The 20,604-nt window shown below is 38.1% G+C and overlaps 2 long non-coding RNA genes across 3 annotated transcripts; one reads left to right on the top strand and one right to left on the bottom strand.

Annotated features, from left to right (window-relative positions):
• Nucleotides 1-59: 59 nt before the first annotated feature.
• LOC120440970 lies at nt 60-4,681 on the bottom strand. The gene is made up of 4 exons (XR_005613679.1): nt 4,626-4,681; nt 2,479-2,509; nt 2,247-2,388; nt 60-2,081 (listed from the first exon to the last, which is right to left on the bottom strand). It is a non-coding gene; the product is annotated as an uncharacterized LOC120440970 (long non-coding RNA).
• A 6,627-nt stretch (nt 4,682-11,308) lies between these two features.
• Nucleotides 11,309-12,977, top strand: LOC120441230. 2 transcript variants are annotated; one of them, XR_005613898.1, is made up of 5 exons: nt 11,309-11,348; nt 12,046-12,155; nt 12,346-12,405; nt 12,501-12,591; nt 12,761-12,977. It is a non-coding gene; the product is annotated as an uncharacterized LOC120441230 (long non-coding RNA). The 2 variants fall into 2 exon arrangements; XR_005613897.1 differs by having other exon boundaries at nt 11,315-11,353.
• The last annotated feature ends 7,627 nt before the right edge of the window (nt 12,978-20,604 follow it).

The following is a 20,604-nucleotide window of genomic DNA, read 5'->3' as shown; positions in this document are numbered from 1 at the left end:
GAGAGTAACGTATTCTGAAAACTTTGGATTACTTAATATATTATCATGCCTTTTACAACTACATGAATGTACTATTGCTGTATGGTTTATTACTATTACTACTCGCCATACCAATACCATCTACATTTTTAAATCTTAATATAAAATGAGTAACAGTAGGGTGGACATTAAGACTGCACTTTTGGCAGTGATCTCGTATTGAAAACTATTCCGCACCTGTCTAAAACATGGCTGCGGCTCCAAACTGTAGTAAAGGGACCTCTGGCTAATACGTTGGGTTCTGTGTCAGGCTCGTAACCGAAAACTTGCTTTACTTTGTTGTCTGGGTCAACTGTGCTAGTGAGAGACAGAGAGAGGCGTTGAAAAGCTTCTCCAGCGGAACTTAATTTTTCGGAGGAACAGCCGAATGCAGTGTACAGTCAGGTCCTAATAGCTTACTTACAACTGGGCTCATCAGGCACTCTTTTACATGCCAGTGAAGGCAATTCATATTTTTCTGTAGAAACTAAATAAGCGACCCAAAAACAGCATACAAACACCAAATCTCAATCGCTGTTTCAGTTCCTTTCATTCATGATCCCGGACGACCCCCCACATGGGACACTATTTCAAGAGAATCTGGCAAACCTCATCCAGTGTTTTGGACCCATTCAGAAGGTGTTGGCAGATTCCGCAGGCTATGCCTAATCGTTACTATGGGGTTTGGTAGGTGGTATATTTAAAATTTGGTGTAACAATCGCAGGTATAGTTAGTAGGTTTGCTTATTGCAATGTGTAGGATTTTCCGTGACAACCCGCCGGTTTGTATTTATGGGAGGGGTTGTTACGACCCTAGCAGGGCATCCTCCTGAAATTGCCCTTGTCTGGGTGTGTCCTGCCATCTCTCCTGTCTCAGATGCCATCTTTCTTGTACAGCTGATTCCCGTCAGAAATTAGAAGTACTTAACGCCAGAGAAAGGTAAGCTCTAGGGCCAGAGAGCCATGTTGGTGATTGCAGCTAGTGAGCTGTGTGTGGTGATTGTTTGCTCCTGCTCTGTGGAGATGAGTGTGTGTTTAGTGTCTAATCCTTTTTACTTTTCAGTTTACTGACCAACACCTGAGTTTTGTTTTGTTTCTTTAAAAGATGACAGCGACTTGTCTGTCTCTTTTAGTTCAGTTACTAATAGAAGCATTAATAAAACTCTAATTTAACAATTTTGCCTTCCTGTCTCCTTTTTTCGACCTGGACACCTTTTCTTACTTTCCCTCATCCCCTGGACCTTTTTAGGGGAACGTAACCAGTGGGGGCTTGTCCGGGTCAGCAATTACTTCTCAGAGGTTACATAGGTTGGGAAAGAACTGTGTGATGCGGGGGTGGTCGTCCCGTGTCTCTACACTGCTTTCTAGGTGATGCAAAGGTCCTTCTGTGTGATTGTCCTGCCTGTGGTGTGGAGTTGTAGGAGCAGTCGGGAGAGTAGCTGCTTCAAGTAAGTAGCGTGGGCTTGTGGGCCTCAACAGCAGGAGAGCTTGTTGCTAGCGACAGGGTGGGCCTGTGGACCCTCTTACTTTGTTGTTTGTTTGTTGTTTTCTTTGCTGTTGTAACCTTTTTCTTTTCTTGGTCTTATTGATAAAGCGGCGTTGTCGTCTCTTTGTGTTAATATTATTTGTAATAAAACCGTAATATATGCTAAACATCTTTGTTTGTTTTCCTTTTTGATTCTTTCCCGGTCCTGTTTGTTACTGCTCCCCACACCTTCCCCTAGACCCCATTTGTGGGGACGTAACAGTGATTACCTGGACAGAAAAAAATGTGTGTGTGGGGTTTGTTTCCCTGTCAGCAACCCCATGAGCTGAAAGAGAAAGAAAAATTGACTTTGAGATAGCACTGACCAATTAAATGGGTCTCATCTCTAATTCCAACGGCACCCGTTCCATGGCAGACTTGGCATTTTTAATGTCCTCCAAAGAGCTCTTCAAGTCTCGCCTTTCTGTTTCCAGCAGGGCCACTTTATCAGTCAAGTACCTATGCCGATCCTTTGCCTTCTTGATGGAGCGCTCATATTCATGGAAAATGTTCTGCAGCTTCACTACGCATGTTGAATCTGTGAGACACAGCAGATGGAGGCTGGATGGGAGTTTCATTATGTTCACGGCACATAGAAGGTCTTGGTTTCAAAGGTAGGTTACATATAAACAACTTGTGTCACAAATTCCTAAAAAGCAAGACTTATTAGTTAACTTATGTGTGGAAAAAGGTGAATCAGTACCCAAAGTTGCTGAGTCCAGTTTCTTAATGAGGAGGGATGCGTGGTTGTAGCCTGTAGCAGGTGAATCAGCATCATCTGTGGCTGTGTCTGAGGACTGAGTGAGTTCATCAAAATCTTCTGCCATTCTCACCTCCTCACAGTCCTGAATATCAAAAGAATAAGTAACATTAACATTACCCATTTTCTGTTCACTGTGTTCAAACTTTGTTCAAAGTATGAACTGGTGTCTTACCTTATCTTTCTTTGGCCCACTGGCTGCCAAACTGAGCGAAGCAATGCAAAGAAGAAGAAAATCATGCCATTCAGAAAAACAATATGAATGTTCCTTAATTATGAGACAAGTTATTGGAAGTGGATTTGGTATGATGCAGTATACGATCCAGTTATAGGAAGGTAGCAGTTAGTTTAAAGAGTGAAAAGAATAAAGAAAAAATGCATGCTAAAGCTTTGCTCAGACTTGAGGCAAAATGTTTGTCACCTGGGTTTTGTTTATTCAAGCAAATGTTACCACTTCAGTGATACAAAATTATCTGGGTTTATTGCTAACAAATCATTAATGCTCAAACATGATCCTATAACGTGTCAATAATAACACACCTCTCCTTTTTATTTTTATGTTTCTTGTATAAAATGTACAAATATACAATCAGGTGTAAGAAGAAAAAAGTAAAATATGTAAATAAATAGTGTTTTGTATATCCACTTGGGGTTATTGCACATAGACTTTAGTATTGCACCGTGGTGGTTTATAGAGGGAAATGGGAAAATTGTTGTGGTGGGACTGTGTTATCGGTGCATGTGTGAGTTCAAGGTGGTTATGTCCTTTGGGAAGAAACTGTTCTTGAGTCTGTGGGTCTTTTTGCTGATGCACCTGTAGCGTTTCCCTGAGGGAAGCAGGCTTAACAGGCTAAAACCAGGGTGGGAACTGTCTTTAATGATGTTTGCTGCTCTGCTGAGGCAGCAGGAGGAATAAATGTCCATCAGGGAGGGGAGAAGGCAGCCGATAATCTTCTGTGCTGCCTTGACTACACTCTGAAGTCTCCCTCTGTCCGCCGTAGTGCAGCTGTTGTACCATACTGTGATGCAGTATGTTAGCAGACTCTCAATGGACGAGTGGTAGAAGGTCAGCAGCAGGTTGGAGTTCAGTTTGTACTTCCTGAGGACCCTCAAGAAGTGCAGCCGCTGTTGGGCCTTCTTGATGACCGCTGAGATGTTGTCTATCCAGGAGATGTTTGTGAATCTACAAAGCAAAACTGCACATACCTCATGGGGGCCTCAGGCTCCGGGTCCTGCTTAAGTGCTTCAGCTTGATTTGACATGTGTACAACTCAAAAACTTATGGTTCAACCTTAACTCGGCTAACACAATGCTAATTAGCTAAGATGCGTAAAATCAAACCTGAGGTAGACAGTTGGTTAATTAGAGCAAAGAAGACGAATAATGTATCTGAAGATATTACTCCTAGGGGTAGGTTTTTTTTATAATTGATTTTCCAATTAAAATCGATTTTAGCTTCAATAAAGCGATGTCGATTCATTAAAATCCTGAATCAATTTTTAAATATAAATTTATTTTTAAACAGCTAGAACAGTAAATGAGAGCAGGTAAACGGATTCAGCTACATTCTGAAGCTACAGGTTTTGTCTCTCTCCAACCAAAATTCACTGAACCAGCAGCAAAAGAAGATCAAACTACGCTTCACATCTCTTCACATAAACATCGTCATCAATTCCCTCTTACTTTTGCTGTTTTGCTTCCACCACGGTAAAATCACACTTCCTGCAGAGCTCTCTCTCTCTCTCTCTCTCTCTCTCCCAAGAACAGTTTCCCATCTAAAAATCTCTGTTTTCTGCATTATTTGTTTGCTTATTACCCACCAGTCTACCGTTGTTTACAGCGCTGTCGGCCCCTGTTTTTTTTTTTGTTTGTTTGTTTTGTAAATTTAACTGACTTCTGACAAGATGGTCTCACTTCTGCTGTTCAATACTGAAGAAATTTTAACTTTTTTTTTGGCTGCGTCTCTAATAAAACCTCTGCAACTTTGCTCTGCTTCACTTAAGCAGGATCAGAAAATGTTCATATTTTGAGTCATGGTTTTCTTTAGTTTTAGATCTACTGCAGAATATTTTAAGGTTATCTGCTATAAAATATAATAATTTAAAAATATTTATATGTATTGAGAAGTGATCAGAATTATAATATTTCTGACTGTCTGAGGCAAAATTTCCCCGATTCAAATCTAATCGAATTGGGACCTTGTGGATCGAAATCGAATCGATTCTAGAAATCAGTGACGATACCCGGCCCTAATTACACCCTAGTTAATGCGAGCATGCTTGTAACTAATCCTAACTACAAAACACAAAGTCAAACGCTAACCTGTTGATTGTCAGAGTGAAACCATCACAGATCTAGACGAAAGCGAAGCAGCTCACAAAACCTTGTTGGTTGTTGGGGTTTTCAAGTAACCAATCAAAAATGAGCTGGATGGAACAATTGGCCAATAGGCCGCTTAACTTCATGCAAAAGGTTGGTTTACAAGGCAAAGAGAGTTATTGCAGTCCATAGTGTAATAGCAAAGTTTTACCACTTGCTGGAGACATTTGTCTGTAATCCTGAAGTTATATAGTTAAACCAAAAATACCTCAGCTGCACACAGTTTAATCTCAACAAAACGATTTACATTATAAATAAAAACAAACATGTGAAATCAACATATATAATATACATTCCAAATAATCTAATTTCTGAAATACAAACACAATTTTAAAATGAATCAATTTTTCCCCCTTTAAATATTTTAGGGTTTTTTCCCCCCCCTTGGCAGTCGGGAAACAAATAAGTACGAGTTGTAAGGAGGGATAGATGTTTAAGAACTAAAAATCCTTTTAGAAGTAGTAGACAGTAGCTAATGCAATCTCCTCTGTAGTACGGAGTACATATAGAGCACACCATAGCAGCATACTGAAAGAGATGATGGAAGCAATTTCAAAAGCAGAGGGAAGAAAATCCTACCCCTAAACATGTAGAGGATGCCTTTCACTGTGAGATGTAAGAGGATCCTATTGTATCCAAAGTCACTACTGCCTCTGCATTTTCAGTTATGATTTAGGATACAATAACATACTTAGATCCTGTAGTAAGTGCTATATCAAGAACACCTGTATAAAGTTATAAAATGCCAGTATGTGTTTATTGGAGTGAGTGGTGTATTTTACATGGCTCTCATGTGCTGAATGTCTGCTTCTCATTAATTAGAACAGGAAAAAGGATGGCTATGATATGTCTGTGAAGATTCTCAGTCATCCAGGTCATCGTTTGACTACGATGGCTATGATCTTAATTTCTGGCATTATTAACACCTTTTTTCCTGTTAGGCATTACTGGCTAGTTTCTGCTTTCTGAAACCCAAAACTTACAAAATGCTTTTTTTTAGAACAATTGCAAGGACTCACTCATTTTAATTAAATTCAAATCACTGATGCAGGCATTTCTCTACTCAACTTTATAAGACAGAGCCTTGTGGATGCATTATTTGTTTGCTTAATTTTTAAAAAACAGCACTGTGTAAAGTATTGTGCAGTAAATCATATCATGTGTGATCCAAGTAAACTCCATTAGCAAATTTCAACTAATCAAAATGGTTTTTTCTTACATTTCTGAATAAAAAAAATAATAGCCACAAACTAGTTTTTCATCACCAGAATTTATACCTAGTAAGTAAGTAAAAAATTAAGGAAACACACATTTGAATTCTATGACACATTTAAAGCCAAAGTGCTTAACACTAAAACAAACTAGTGAAAATATACATTTTAAACATTTTCTACATTTTGTATTGTCCAGAAATGAATTATTATGATACAAAAAATGATACAGCCCACTTACATATAAATCACTACATTAGTTCTTTCACCTCCACTGAAGCACAGCTTCTCAAAATTATTACATCCTGCAGAAGATGCCGTGACACCATTGCTGGAAATGTAGCATTTGGAAACCATTATGCCTCAGTGATGTAAAGCAATGGTTTATTTTGTCAAGGCAGCAAAGCAATGCTGTAGGTTACACTTCAGATAAAATATGACTATTCAAATCAGAAAAAAGTTCCACTCACATGTTGTTATAGTGCAAGGCAGTCATTTATCATTTTCAGAGAAAAATAAATGGATACTGTGGTTTGACATAATATTCTTGCTTTAGTCCTTTTTAAAGACAACACAATTTCTTTGCAAACTGTGAAGAAATCTATAAATGAATGTTATTTTAAGTTTTTTTTTTCCATTTAAGAATGAACTTTCATGATCAAATGGTATTGAAAATTTATTGTAATAAAAAAGTAAATACATTTAATATATTTATTTATATATTAATTTCTGAAGAGAACATTTTGTATCATATCAGGACTAGACTAACTTTTTGCCATGGTTGCACTGGTGCGCCTAACTTTTTTTCTTAGGTGCAGAAGCACAAAAGTTAGGTGCACCCAAATTTTTCAACCGCATCGCTGAACCCCACAGTTTTACATGTTCACTTTTTTAAGTTGCTGCCCATACAGACAATATTGATTTGTAAATGATTAACTAACAATCTTGTCAACACAAAGTTCTTTATTTAGAGCACAGTTCTACAAGAAAGATAAGTTACTGAAAAAGTGCTTTCGCACTTTAGCACTCTTTGGCAATATCGTAGACAATGTTAAACTTAATCATCATCTCGGCTTCCTCTGATGACCTGTTTGCTGCTGCCTGCCGCTGAACAGCAGTGGGGAGAGGGGACACTTGGGCAGTGCATTTATCGCAGCGTATAATGTGTTTTCTGGATACACTGTGCTTTTTCAGCGTTTCAATTCGAACCATATTAGCACCAGTCACAAATGCAGTATTATCGGCCATGGTCTTTCCACACTCACGACAGTAAATGCAGTGCGTCATGTTGTCAGCTTTACTGTATCTTAGCCAGGGAAACTAGCTACTTTCTTCAAGATGTATACACTTTCCCCTTTTACTTTCAGTGGGCACTGGCTCGGAGTCACTCATTAGAGATTAGATCATGAGACAGTTCATTATCTGATGCCGTCTCCGGACCAGTATTTGACATAACCTGAGAGGTTGATGGCTCCGTGTCAGAGCACTGGCTTTGCATTTCAGACCGATCAGGCCTTAACTTAATGAAAAAGTTATCAATAGTTCTTTTCATCTTTTCATTGCCTACAGCTACATCCATGCTCTGTCAGGCCTAGGCTACTCACTAGGCTCGGGTATCATCACTGATTTCTATAATCGATTCGATTCCGATTCACAAGGTCCCGATTTGATTTGATTCAATTCGATTACTTCATCAGAGGTGTAAGCATCACAGCAGATGCCTTTGTGTCAAAGTAACTGAGGGTAAAATACAGAAAAACATGAAGGAGATTTTCCTGGCCTGGCTTTTTATAGCATATAACCGCCTTAAAAATATTCTGCAGTAGATCAGAAACTAAAGAAAACCATGACTCAACTTTGTGCGGAATCCGTTTACCTGCTCTCATTGGCTGATTATCTGTTTGGTGGTTGTTGAAATAGTTTTGTAGGCTTTAACCTGAGATTCTACCATTTCTGGCATAATACATTTATATTTAAAAGCTGATTCACGATTTAATTAATCGATAACGCTTTATTCAAGCTACTCAACTCTCTCTATCTGCCTGCACTTTCAAACATACACACACGTAGGACTACATGAACATCTGGAGCACGGCCAATCAGAGAGGTCCCGTTCCTGACCCTCTCTGATTGGTTTAGATCATGATATGGGCATAAGTGTATTTGTTGTTGACCCCACGGAAACTTTCAGAGTGCAATTCAAATGGCTGGTCGCACTGGTGCGACCTAGGATTTTTTTTAGTCGCACCATTGAGAAATTAAGTCGCATGTACGACCAAATTGGTCGCACTCTAGAGCCCTGTATCATCTGCATATTAATATATAATATAAAAACCAACAAGTTGTTTTGCCTGATATGCTGTCAGGTTCTTCACTGCTTATTTTGATCGTATGTTGTGTGTTTTAAGGTGTCTTTAACAGATGTAACGGCCTTAGATTATTAGAACTATCCTGAAATTCAAACAAAAACTAGAAGTTGCTGAATTATTTTTTATAATATTAGCTTTTAGTAAATGTCATAACAGGTTGTTTTTGACGTCACAGACGTGGGTTCTCCGTTACAGTAAATCCCACCAAAATCCATCTGTAAATCATAGTGAGAGAGCAGCATCAAATGTTTGCCCATTAGCTATGACTGAGAAAATAACCTCACATTCTTAGATATGCTCTACTAAAACCCAGGTCCATAAGTCATCCTGCTATTTCAGATTTATGGAGATTTAAGTCCCTTCCCTACTGACAGCATTTAAGCTTAAATAGTTATCTTAGAGGAGTAAATTTAAAGCAACAGAATACAATTCACTTATCTTTAGTGCCACTGTTTGAAAAAAAAAAGACTGATAAACACAATAATTTTCCAGGTGTGGATAAAAGACGACAAGCTTTATTGTGCTCTGACATCTTCACGTCACTTCAAATTATATGTTTTGATTTAATTCTAACACCTACCTTCTCATCTTTAATCACTGCCTGTTTCTCTCAAACAGAAAGGTGGTTGTTTCAAAGCTATTCAACCAGTCCCACTGATGTAGTTTTGGTTCTGGTCTATCTTCATTAAAGCTGTCTGTGAGATTCAAAGGCAGCGAGCTAAAATACACTCTGTCTTGAGCTTTTTGTCTACTGGCCTTTGGATTTAATAGCTGGTCATACCTGCAGTGGCAGCAAAAAACAAAACCACAACATTCTGATTGTGAATGACAATTTAAAATGAATGGAATTGTTAATATAAACAAGTTTAAGTTTGGTGCTCTTTTGATTTATATATAACACCAGTATTTCAATCACAAAAAGCAGAAAGGTCCCTGCCATATATCTGATGAAGAATTCATTTCTGTTCACTGTTGTCAGAATGAAAACATACAGTTCTACAGACTAGTGGGCAAAATTTAATGTCAACCTGTCCAAAGGCTGTTAGGTATTAACCAGATGGATAGGTGAAATTAGAATTAGAAAATTCAAAATTAAAAAATAAGATTTAAGCATATTAGAAATGACAGGCTGCTGACCTGCTGGGATTTTCCCACCAGACCATATTTGGTACGCAAAAGAGCATCTCTGAAGGTGCAGCATGTTGAACCTTGAAGCAGTTGGGCTACAGCAGCAGAAGACCACACTGGGTATCATTCCTGTCAGCTAAGAACAGGAAATTGGAGCTGTAATTTAGACAGGCTCGCCAGAATTGGACAACTGAAGAATGGAAAAATACTGCCTGTTCTGATGAGTCTTGATTTCTGCTGCAACATTCATATGACAGGGTCAGAATTTGAATCCATCCTGCCATTTAACAATGTTAATTACACCATTGTTAAAAGGCAGGCAGGCAATTACACCACCACTGTTGTTGGTGGTGTAATTGTATATTTTCTTATCACACTTTGGGCTTCTTAGTACCAGCCAAGCATAATTTAAACACCACAGCCTACCTGACATTGGCATTGCTTATCATGCCCATCCATTTATAACCACAGTTTACCCATCATCCAATGGCAGCTTCCAGGAGGGAGGCTCACCATGTCACAAATCTCAAATCATCCCAAATTGCATTCTTGAACATAACAGTGAGTTTACTATACTTAAAGGGCCTCCACAGTCACTGATAGAGAACCTCCAGGATGTGGTGGAACAGGATATTCAAATCAAGGATGTGCAGCTAGAAAATCTGCAGCAATTGTGTGATGATGTCATACCAATATAAACCAAAATCTCAGAGGAATTTTTCCACAAACCTGTTGAGTCTATGGTACAAATAATTAAGGCAGTTCTGAAGGCAAAAAGGGGTCCAACCCAAAACTAGAAAGGTGTACCTACACTGTAACAAAAGTCAGTAAAATATACAGCAAAACACCGTCAAATTCCAACGGTAATGGAGCGTAAAACCAAAAACTTCCTTTTACTGTATTAAATAGATTGAATAACCGTTAATTGTGAGACTGGATAAAACTTTGTTTTTTACTGTAATAAAATGTTGAAATTATAAATATTGTCTGTGAAAACAAATAAATATGCATACATTTTACAATTAAATATTGTAATGTTGAAAATGTCTGAAAAACTTAGATTTTACGGTATTATTTGAGTAAAACTACATCTTTTGGGGTTGTGCACATTGGAATTCACAGTATAAAGCTGTAGATTTTAAGCAAACAAAAACATTCATTTTATAGAAGCAAGATGTTAAAAAATAGGGTCCACCGTAATAATACAACCAGTAAATACCATTAAAAAAAAAAAAAAAAAGCAAATATCAGCAGTGAAAGACAATAAAATTGATAGTATTTTTTTTTATTTTAAAATTCAGATACTGATATACAGATTAAAAGTTAGGCCTGCAGTATATCATTGTTAACCTTCTGATAAAAAAAAAATCAACAGCAAAAGAAGATGTTAAAAATAAAGTTCATGGTTGTGAATAAAATTGATTTCAATAATCTTTTTAATTATTATTTTAAAACAACTTTATGTTGTTGTGTTTCACGCCATATTATCAGACCATCTTAAGTGGGTCCGCCTTAAATTTTGAGTTTGTGTGATCGCTGTTGATTGGTAGCTAAACTGCTGGTAAACTGTGTACAGACGTTTTACGTTCGAATTGCAGAGAAAAAAAAATTCTGGTAGCAACATTGTGCAGTATGAGCGAACCATTTCACCAAAAAAAAAGGGGAAGCAAGGCAAGACGTGGCTGCAGCGGTCTGCAGACGTGACTTCTGATCAAATTCGAACCTCCTCCTAAAGAAACAAAGAGCGACATTACATTGCGGGATGACGTCACCTGAAAATGACCAATAGCGCGGCGCTGCTGAGCTGTGTGCCAACCGCTCTTTTTCATGCAGGAGACTCAAGTTGGCTTCGCTTAACGGACACAGTTTTGAACTCGTATATTAGCGCCATTTATTGCTGCTTGGACCACAGCATCTTCGAATTTGTAGACATCCTGGCAGCTTACAATTAGTTCGAGGTGAGGTGAGTACATGCAACTTCAAGTTATCTCTGTTATAAAAATCCACCAGCCCAGCGTTTATAGATAATTTTAGCAGTTCGTTTTTTATGAGTGAGGTTGTGAATTTAGTTAGCATTTGTGAGTTGAGTTAGCATTAGTGTCACGAGGAAGCATTGCTCTGGATTAGTTTCTGTGTTTGGCGTGTTTAATTCGCTAGGGAGGAATTACCAAAGTACATGGAGTTATGTTAACCTGTAATTTCCTTGGTAAGGTAGTTCAGTCATCAAGGGGCTACGTGATTTTTTGGTCAGAACCCATCATGTCTCAAGCTAGTACTCTACCAGGATGCCTTTGAAGTCGTTAACCCTTTAGGCTCTGCAAGGACAAAACACAAGGTATTATTTGTATATGCATCAGTGGCAAACTTGCCACTTCATGTACGCCAGACACAGATCACATGTCTCTTGTCTTACTGTGCAGGGAGAAAGATTTTAAAGAGTTTGGTCATGCTAATGTGTTCTCTGAATTACTGGCAGACTTGAAAGAATTGGAGGACAGTGGGATTGTTGCATCAGATGAAACTAGAGTCAAAGGAACTTTGTTTTGCATTGCTGGTGATAATCTGGGTTCTCACTGTATTGGTGGCTTCACTGAAAACTTTAGTTCTTCAAAGTACTTCTGCAGGTACTGCCTGATAACGAAATCTGAATTTCAGGGTGCTGACCCAAATCTGTGTGGACCAGAACGTACCAAAGAGAACTACAACTCTGCTGTTGATCGCCTCCAGATTGACAATACACCAGACGTCGAAGGAGTGAAGTTCAGGTCAGTGTTCAATTCACTGAAATACTTCAACGCTTGTATGCCAGGCTTGCCACCATGTCTAGGTCATGATATCTTTGAGGGAGTAAACAGATTCAAGAAGATATTTTACACATTTCTTTGTTGTCTGTCTCTAAATCTTATTTTGTCTTTATTATGATTAAAAGGTTTGTTTTGTTCCTGCCCTTTTCAGACACTGAATTTGAGCAGAAACCATAAGGATACTCAAAGGACCTGTGACTCTCAGGAAATGGTGAGATTTCAGGTCATAATCTTTTTTCTTTTTTTTTCCATTAAATTCATTTTCCTTTTTCCCTTTACAATATTGCTGTTTTGTTTTGTAAACAGCATCAAATGAGAGGGACAGATGAAACAGTTTCAAGACAGTGGCAGGAAAAACATGCTGAAGATTGAAACAAACCTTGGCTGGAAATATTTGGTATGTGTTTTACCGTAAATCAAATTGTTGAAAAACATTCAGCTACACTGCAACACAGGGAAACTTGATTTGCACTTATTTTGTTACTTTAATTTCTTGTCTCATTATTTTTGTCAGTTATTATTGTTTATGGTGTATGCCCTTCTTGTTTTCTTTCTGAATGCGGAAGGTATCTAGCCAGTCCACAATGAAAGCTTCGTTGCACCCCATGAGTCTTCTGGCAGAAATGATGGCGCCTGTATTCTTTGGTTTCCCTAAACATCACACCCTGCCTGTTTATACGAGGCTCTTCAATTAAGTCTGCACCCAAAGATTCAATAAGAGGTAAGCAGTGGTATTATTCAAGTTTTGCTAAAGAAAGATGGACAGGAGACACTAATCTTAATCAGCCGAGCTCCTCAGGTTCATGTCCAGGTGAGCAGTTTCATACGCTATAAAATGTAGATTGAATGATAGGTCTCATCACCATGCATTCAGCCATTAACTTCAAGTTCTATGATAAATCAATAGAAAACTTAAATACGTTTTCCAACAAATTATGATTGTGATTAGGGCTGCGTTGTCTATGTATCACTTTTACATAAGTAGATTTAAAGGATAACTATTGCCTAAACGCAACCTGGGCTGTTTTTTTTTTTTTTTTTTACTGTATCGATTTTGATGCGCTCAAATTTATGCACCGCCCCCTAGTATTCCCATTCACTGGCTATTGACCACAAAACAAAATCACGGTCAATCTCAATAACGGCTTGTTTGTCGTAATTATGCTTTTAGATATATGTTTGTCTCGTTTACAGTAAAAAAAAAAACAGCCCAGGTTGCATTTTGACAATAGCTATCCTTTAAGAACTGTATATTTTACACTTAAGAAATCATTTATCATTAGATCTGTTTTTGGCAGCACGTTTTGTTCATTTCTGTGCATTTTGCTCAAGCACTGATCAAACTTTGTCCATTTTTTGCTGCAGAGGGATCCTGCCAGTCCAAAGTGAACTCCTGATGGACATTGAAGTACTCCTGCAGAGCTTGTATCTTCGACACCATGCGCATTAGAAACTCCACTGAGTCCTTTCCTTCACCAAGGCAGGACCCAGTGACTCATTACTGTTGATAGGTCAGGGCAGGTAATATTTTGTTTCATGTTTATTCATTCCTCTATGGATTACCAGCCATATATATGGACACATGCTGTATTCTCAAGATCTATGCTGTTTTGTAGGAATAGAGAAAATGATATGTTTAGTCTGTTTTCAAATAGTATGTCAAATTTTCTCATTGTTTATCAGTAATATTCACTACCTTGGCTATATATGAGCATCTTTAGGTTTTTCTATATTTAGCGGTTGCAAATGTAAAATGTACGGTAAACCATTTATGTTCCTCATATTGTACTGTATTTTTAGCGGTAAAATACCGGCAGCTGTGGTAGCCAGGAATTTACCGTAAAATGTATCTGGTCAAAATAAAATGCTGTAATTTGTTATACAATTTCACTGTGTTTTTTTACTGTCAAAGGTTTTAATAAGGTTTAACATATTTCTGTTATTTTTACAGTTATTTACAATAATAGGGTCTATCCTATTACTGTTAAATTAACAACAAATTACTGTAAATATTATTATATCATAACCTTTTTTACTGCAAATATCCGTAAAAAGCTATGGAAAGTTGCATTTTTACATTAAATTGCTGTATAATTGACAAATATATTTGTTTTTTTTCTATCATGATTTTGGTAAAATAATACGTTGTCTACCTTAAAATTTAGGGTTACAAAACCAGTATACCGTATTGTCTTTTACAGATTCCACATTTTTTTCACGGTATATTCCTGGCTACCACAGCTGCCGGTATTTTACCGTAAATTTGACAGTTTTTTTTTTACAGTGTAATGAAGTATCTGTCCTCATTTAAATTCCCCATTTAAGTGAGTGTAAGTCTTAATTTAAACGCAGCAGCCATGAAAAAGCCAAAACAACTTTTGCTCTTATTTGTCAGTGTTTACACAGAAATAGCACACGAAATTAACAGTTGCATCCTGTTCACATCATGCGAACAAACACATGTTTTCCAGTCAAAACAGAACCGCACTCAATCCAAGGCCTGCTTTTTACTTTCTTTTCCCTCACCAGGAGCTGATCAACACCTCATCAAAGTGACAGTTTACCAATGGTCCTCTTACAAGAGCAGAGAAAGGTGTCAGTGTTAATGCTGGATGTACAGCTTGCAGGAGGTAGAGGCTGGGGAGCGCTGGAACAACATATGAATTTAGAATAAATAAACTTTTCAGAGTGAGCGGTGAGGCAATGCAGAAAAATAAAGGTTTGGAGGTTGTTGGGGGGTTTTTTTTCCTCCGGCAGTACTGGCACATTACCTAAATATGCCTCATAAAACAACACAAACTGAGCATGAGATTGAATTGAATTATTAATCTCAGAACTTTATATGTGTATACTTATGCATCTTTCCTGGCATGCATATTAACTTTTCTCTTTTGTGTGACACTAATTCTCACATCAGATAATCATTATTTTTATGGCAATTTTACACGCAGCAGTAGGCAGCAAGCCTTGCATTTCCTTGGTGGTACAAAATTGTGAGCAAATGACAATAAACTAAAAGCTTAGAACTGAAGGAACAGATTTTAAGTTAGGCAGCAATTGTGTTTAAAGCAGGGACATTCCTTTTCTTCTATTTTTCATTTAAGAGGCGGCAGGCCTTACTAAAAACTGTCTCCTTTGTAGGCAGTTTTTAGTAAGGCTAATTAAAACAACTCAGCATAAGGTCAATTCATTTCTAACCCAGGATGAGGCAAGCTTAAAGGAAATGGATGTAAAAATATCCCCTTCCACAAATTGTCTCTCATTGCTCTGCCTCTGAACCCAAGAATGCATGGAAGGATATACCCTGGACACTTATATAAATGATATGTGGGGACATTTAGGACAAAGATTCATGCAGGGCACAGCGCAGTTATGAAAGAGCACAGTTAGAAAGGGGAAGGGCATCACTGCTGTGCCAGAGTACTACTTAAATGCTCCATGAGCTAATTTTGTGTTTTGCCCCAAAAGGGTGTGTAGTCCTTGGCAGGTGTTTTCTCAATAGCAAAAAATTACTGATTACTGGTTGCCTTAACCTTTAATGTAGACAGGAAATCTGAAAAGAGGTAAATGAATACTGGTTAAATTTGCTTTCCAAAATGATCAAGTTTACCTCAGCAATCCTTTATATATTTGTTTACTAATTCTTTTGTTCATTTTCTGTCCACTCGCTGCATGGTCTGACCTATGTTGGGCCCCACCTACACATACATACATAAGTCATGATTGTCCTCTACTACTGGTTAGTTCTTTAGTCAGTGGGCTACAGTCTGCACTGCTGTTTCAGCTGGTGAGTGTGTCTGCTTTTTGTTCTTTTCACACACTTTATGCGTTTGGTTTCAGCACAGAGCCTAAGCCGTTAAAGAAGGTGAAGTATGATGAGAATGATGTGATGCTGTCTGTTTTTGAAACAGTCTAATCACCCCAAGTGGTTGCCAGCAGTTACTAATATGCACAAGCTGCTTGTGCAACATTATCTGACTTGATGTATTATTTTTTAAGCTCACCCACTGGGCCCAGCCTCAGGCCAAAGTTTTGGTCAGACTTAGGAGTTGATTTTTTTTTTCTTCAGTATGTTGTTTGTGAAAGAAGACTGTGGAGATTATAGAACGCCAAAGCAATTTTTCCCAATGTGTCTGTGTTGTTCCATTTAAAAAGCAGGGAAAATGACAAATTACAGTGTGTGTTATATCTTGGAAAAGACTTTTAAAGGGGAAACTTGTGAGTGCAATTAGATTTTTTTTTCCAGGTTTGTCAGCATTAAAATACCAAACTGCATAATAGAAATGGGATATAAAAGAAGGATATAAAAGACGTGGTGCCTATAGTGAGAAAGATTTTTAATTATGAAATTACTAAAGCAAAAGACACTGCATTTAAAAGATCAGTCAGAACACTGCATGGTATATTCTCTGCATATTTGAATCATCAATGCAAACACAAAAAACTAGAGGACAATGAACTTGGAGGAGATAAGTTTAATAATGAATACGTAACATGTCTTGCTTGATATCTTTTGGTCAAAAGAGACAGATTCCTTCCAAAGCAAGCAAGCAAAACAGAACTTAGAGCTGGATGTGTGTTTAAATCCTGCAGTGGTGATGAGACTATTGAACTGCTGTTTGAGGATTAAACCCCCTGAAGGTGTTTCATTTTAAAACAGCAATAACTTGTAAAAAAGTTGAAAAAAGTATTTGAATCCCTGGAAAAATGTTCCCTTACTTATGCATCCACAAAATGATCTGGAAAGTCAGCTGGTGTAAATGTTATTGTTCTTTTTATAGCTTAAACCCAAAAGTCCTTCCCTTTTTTTTAATGTTGAGAAGGGCCATGCTTTATAAATTCTGTATTCAGACACTAAGAAGTTCTTTGCTATATGTTGTAATTGCTATGTTAAAAGAAATCTGTGCATATTGACTTGTACAGCAACAAGCACCAGTGGTGTCAAATTCTGACACAAACATTATCTTTTACATGTTGATATTTGTATTAATCAGTGATTTTCTTAGGTCCTGTTTCTCACCCAACAAAAACCATATTGAAAAGCCTGCGGTCAAAGAGCCTAATCTTTTATTCTTTAATGAAAACATTTGAGGAAACCCAGTGACATACGATCTGCAAACACAAACGGAACAGATGATAAATAAATCTGCACTTATGCAATGTAGGTTTGAGGAATGAATAAAGGTTGCGCTAGCTAAGCTTAAACAGTGTCATGTAGAAATGACTGATGGTGTTTATGTGAATTAAACATGTGTTGCTGAGTTATCTCACTGGGCTTCAGAGGCTGTCCAAAGAGTGATGATGGGAACCAGAAGTGGCTACGCTGAGTGGTAGGAGGTACAGCCTGCAGAATTAGGAGATGCACGACTTTGAACCTCTTCCAGAAAAATCCCATCTGAAACATCCTGTTCTGTAATCCTTGTTTATAGACCAGTTTTGTTTTCTTGTACACATAATGGTAATTGGCTTAAATCGGTAACATTTGTGCAATCTTGCTTTTCAGTAAGAAAATCTGTCATTTTGTTTGTGCAATCTTGGAGAAACAGCATGGTCACTTAGCTGGAGGGCTTCCTCAGTGATTTGTGTATGTGTGCTGCTGCCTCCAGAGGCGTGTATTACGAAGGGGGATTTAGGCTTATCCGGTTAACATCAGGATTAACCCTGGGTTTTCTGTACAACAAAGTAGTTTAACTTCTCACCGGGGTACGTCACCATGGTAACTGCTACAAACATAACCTGCTCTGGAGGAGGTTAGATTCCAGATTAGAGATCAACAAATCACGTGCTACTGATCAGTCAGTTCTCTGGAAAGCAGTGTCACCACTGAAGATCGCTCAGGCCTCCGCATGGAGAGTAAGAGGGTCTAAAATGTTTTAATAGTATCTAAGGGTCTTTGTTTTTCCCCACTGAGCAAAGAATAAACATAAATCCTTATGTGCAACTTTCCCTCCCCACCCTCAGCTACAAACACCACCAAGACTGCAGCTAAAAGAAAAGAAAAACTACTCCTCTTACAACCACATGAGCAATAATGTAAAGCAGTGGTTCCCAAACTTTTTTTGCCAGGCCCCCCTTTGTTTTACAAGAAAAATGTTCGCGCCCCCCCACCACCACCTAAACACATCCTCCAAACACACATACCCATATTTTGCTCCATTGCGCTTTATTTCACACCTCAAGAATTTAGTAAACGATTAAGCAATTACAAGTAAACGGCAATAAATTACAGGTAGTAATAAAATATACTACTAACTCTTTTACGCTATACGTCCACACCTACACGGGTATTTTTGACAGTGCATGACAAAACTGGTACATTGTAAAACTGGAAAAAAGGAAAAAACAGTCCCTGCTGTTTACCTTATGATTCAATGGTGGAAACCAGAAAAAACAAACAACCACGCCCATAAAAGGACTCATTACAATGGTTGTGCAAAAAAGATTAGCTTACAGAGGTAACCTTTTGTGTGATTTCACAGTGTACTAATCTGAAAACCTTTGTTTTAGTTTTAAATTCCTTTCTAAAGTCAGCCACTCTACTGCCAGTACATTTATCTATATCATATCTGTGACTGGTCAGTTGCTGCCAGCAACCCTGCTTTCATGTGAACATGCAGTAGAAACCCTGGATTAACTTATCAAGTTGATAACCAGCTACATGTGACTGCTTATCCTGATTGCTGATAATAGGATAAGTGAGTCCAGACAATAGAAAGATACCTTGGGTATGCTGAACTCACTTTGTTCATGCAGGCCGCAGGTTTAATTTTAAGTACAATCATAAGGAGTAATCACAAAGTTCCAATACCAAACAATAAAGTCAAACCACCAAACTTATAAAGTTCTTCCCTTCAAGGTAATCTCATTGGACAGTGCTGTTTTTCCATTGCAGCTGTTTACAGATGGCTCTGTTCCATTCACACTGACTGCACTGTCAAAGCAGTGACTCCTTAACTTAAATTCATTTTAAATAAGAGGACAGAGTCACAGGAAGGCAAATCTGGAGAGTACAGATGCTGGCAGGCAAAAATTATGTTGGCATGTCCAACAAAGCACTTCAGCTTTTTCAGTGCATGGCATAAGTGATGGCATGATGGCAGCACCCATTGAATAACCCCCCTTAGACATCTTAGGATGTTACAGTGTCCTTACCTGACACCCTGTACTCTTTTACTGATCGCTGTTGTTTTAAAAAAATACGCTCATAAAACTCGAGTTCTCTTTCTTGGAAAAAGCCGGGGCAAGTTTGTATTTAATGAATCTTATTGCTCTTGACTTAGGCATAAAGTTTTAACCACAATAAAAGAGGCAACATGATCTTCTTCCTTATCGGAAAATGTTATGCACACTTGCCTGACCGGGGCATGTCAGCCAGAATGAGGAAATGGCTGGAAACAACATGTTTGTTGACACTGATGTCTGGCACTATATGTTCACTACTCACAAAATATAGGGTTTAATTTGGTGTAAAATAGTATAGGAATTCCTATCATAAACTGAAAAGTCTCCGTCTGACCCAGTGGCCAGAAGTGCACACAGTCGTTGGAGGCGGCATAAATTTAAAAGCCATGCACTGACAAGGTAGTGTTATTTCAATTTATGGGGCATCCACGGGGTCAGTGAGTAAAGCCACAAACATAGCTGTATATTTTCACCATCAGGGACAAGCCCTGCTGCTGCAGAAGGAAAGGAAATCACCCCTGTTTTTTGGACTCCTCGGTCGATTAATGAGGGCTATTGGTTGGAACATCTGGAAAGGATTTAACTGTTTCTCATCATCTGCTCGGCTGGGAAGCTTGGCTTGTATTCAGAAAAGCACGGCAATACCCACATCACATCAGCTGAGAATCAAACAGGTTTGGGGGGGGCTTTAAGAACATGCAATTACTCAATAGAGCTATTAATGTTTAATGAGTCAACACCGACCATGAGAAAACACATCATATATACAATGGGGAGCACAATCTCCCAGTGGTCAACTAGAGACCATTCTTCAACAAATCAGGCACTCACAACACTCCAAGCTTTGCATTTAGACAGCAGCTTATTGACTAATTCATTTTGATGGCTTTAATTCGTAGTTATCCTGGAAGCTCTTTTGTCAATCAGCAGGAATAGACTGAATAAGACTTTTTTTTCTCTTGTAATCATATTTAACAATGATGGTTTCAAAATAAACCATTGTATGGTTAAAATGCTTGATTACTAGAAACAAAAACAGAAACCCAGCAAATCCCTGGGAATCAAAATGCACTTAAAATTCTCCTAACATAAACACATCTGTCGAAGTCCAGCTGTTTTCACCTGTTGTGAAGAGTGCCCAGGGACAGATTCACAACTGGAAAGCCTGCTCAGCACTGAAGCTGTTCACCCTCACATTTCCTCGCTGGGGGCCAGTTGGTTAATTTGC

This window comes from Oreochromis aureus, linkage group 7 (assembly GCF_013358895.1).
Source record: "Oreochromis aureus strain Israel breed Guangdong linkage group 7, ZZ_aureus, whole genome shotgun sequence".
Classification (NCBI taxonomy): Eukaryota; Metazoa; Chordata; class Actinopteri; order Cichliformes; family Cichlidae; genus Oreochromis; species Oreochromis aureus.
This window is presented reverse-complemented; position numbering and strand designations above follow the sequence as displayed.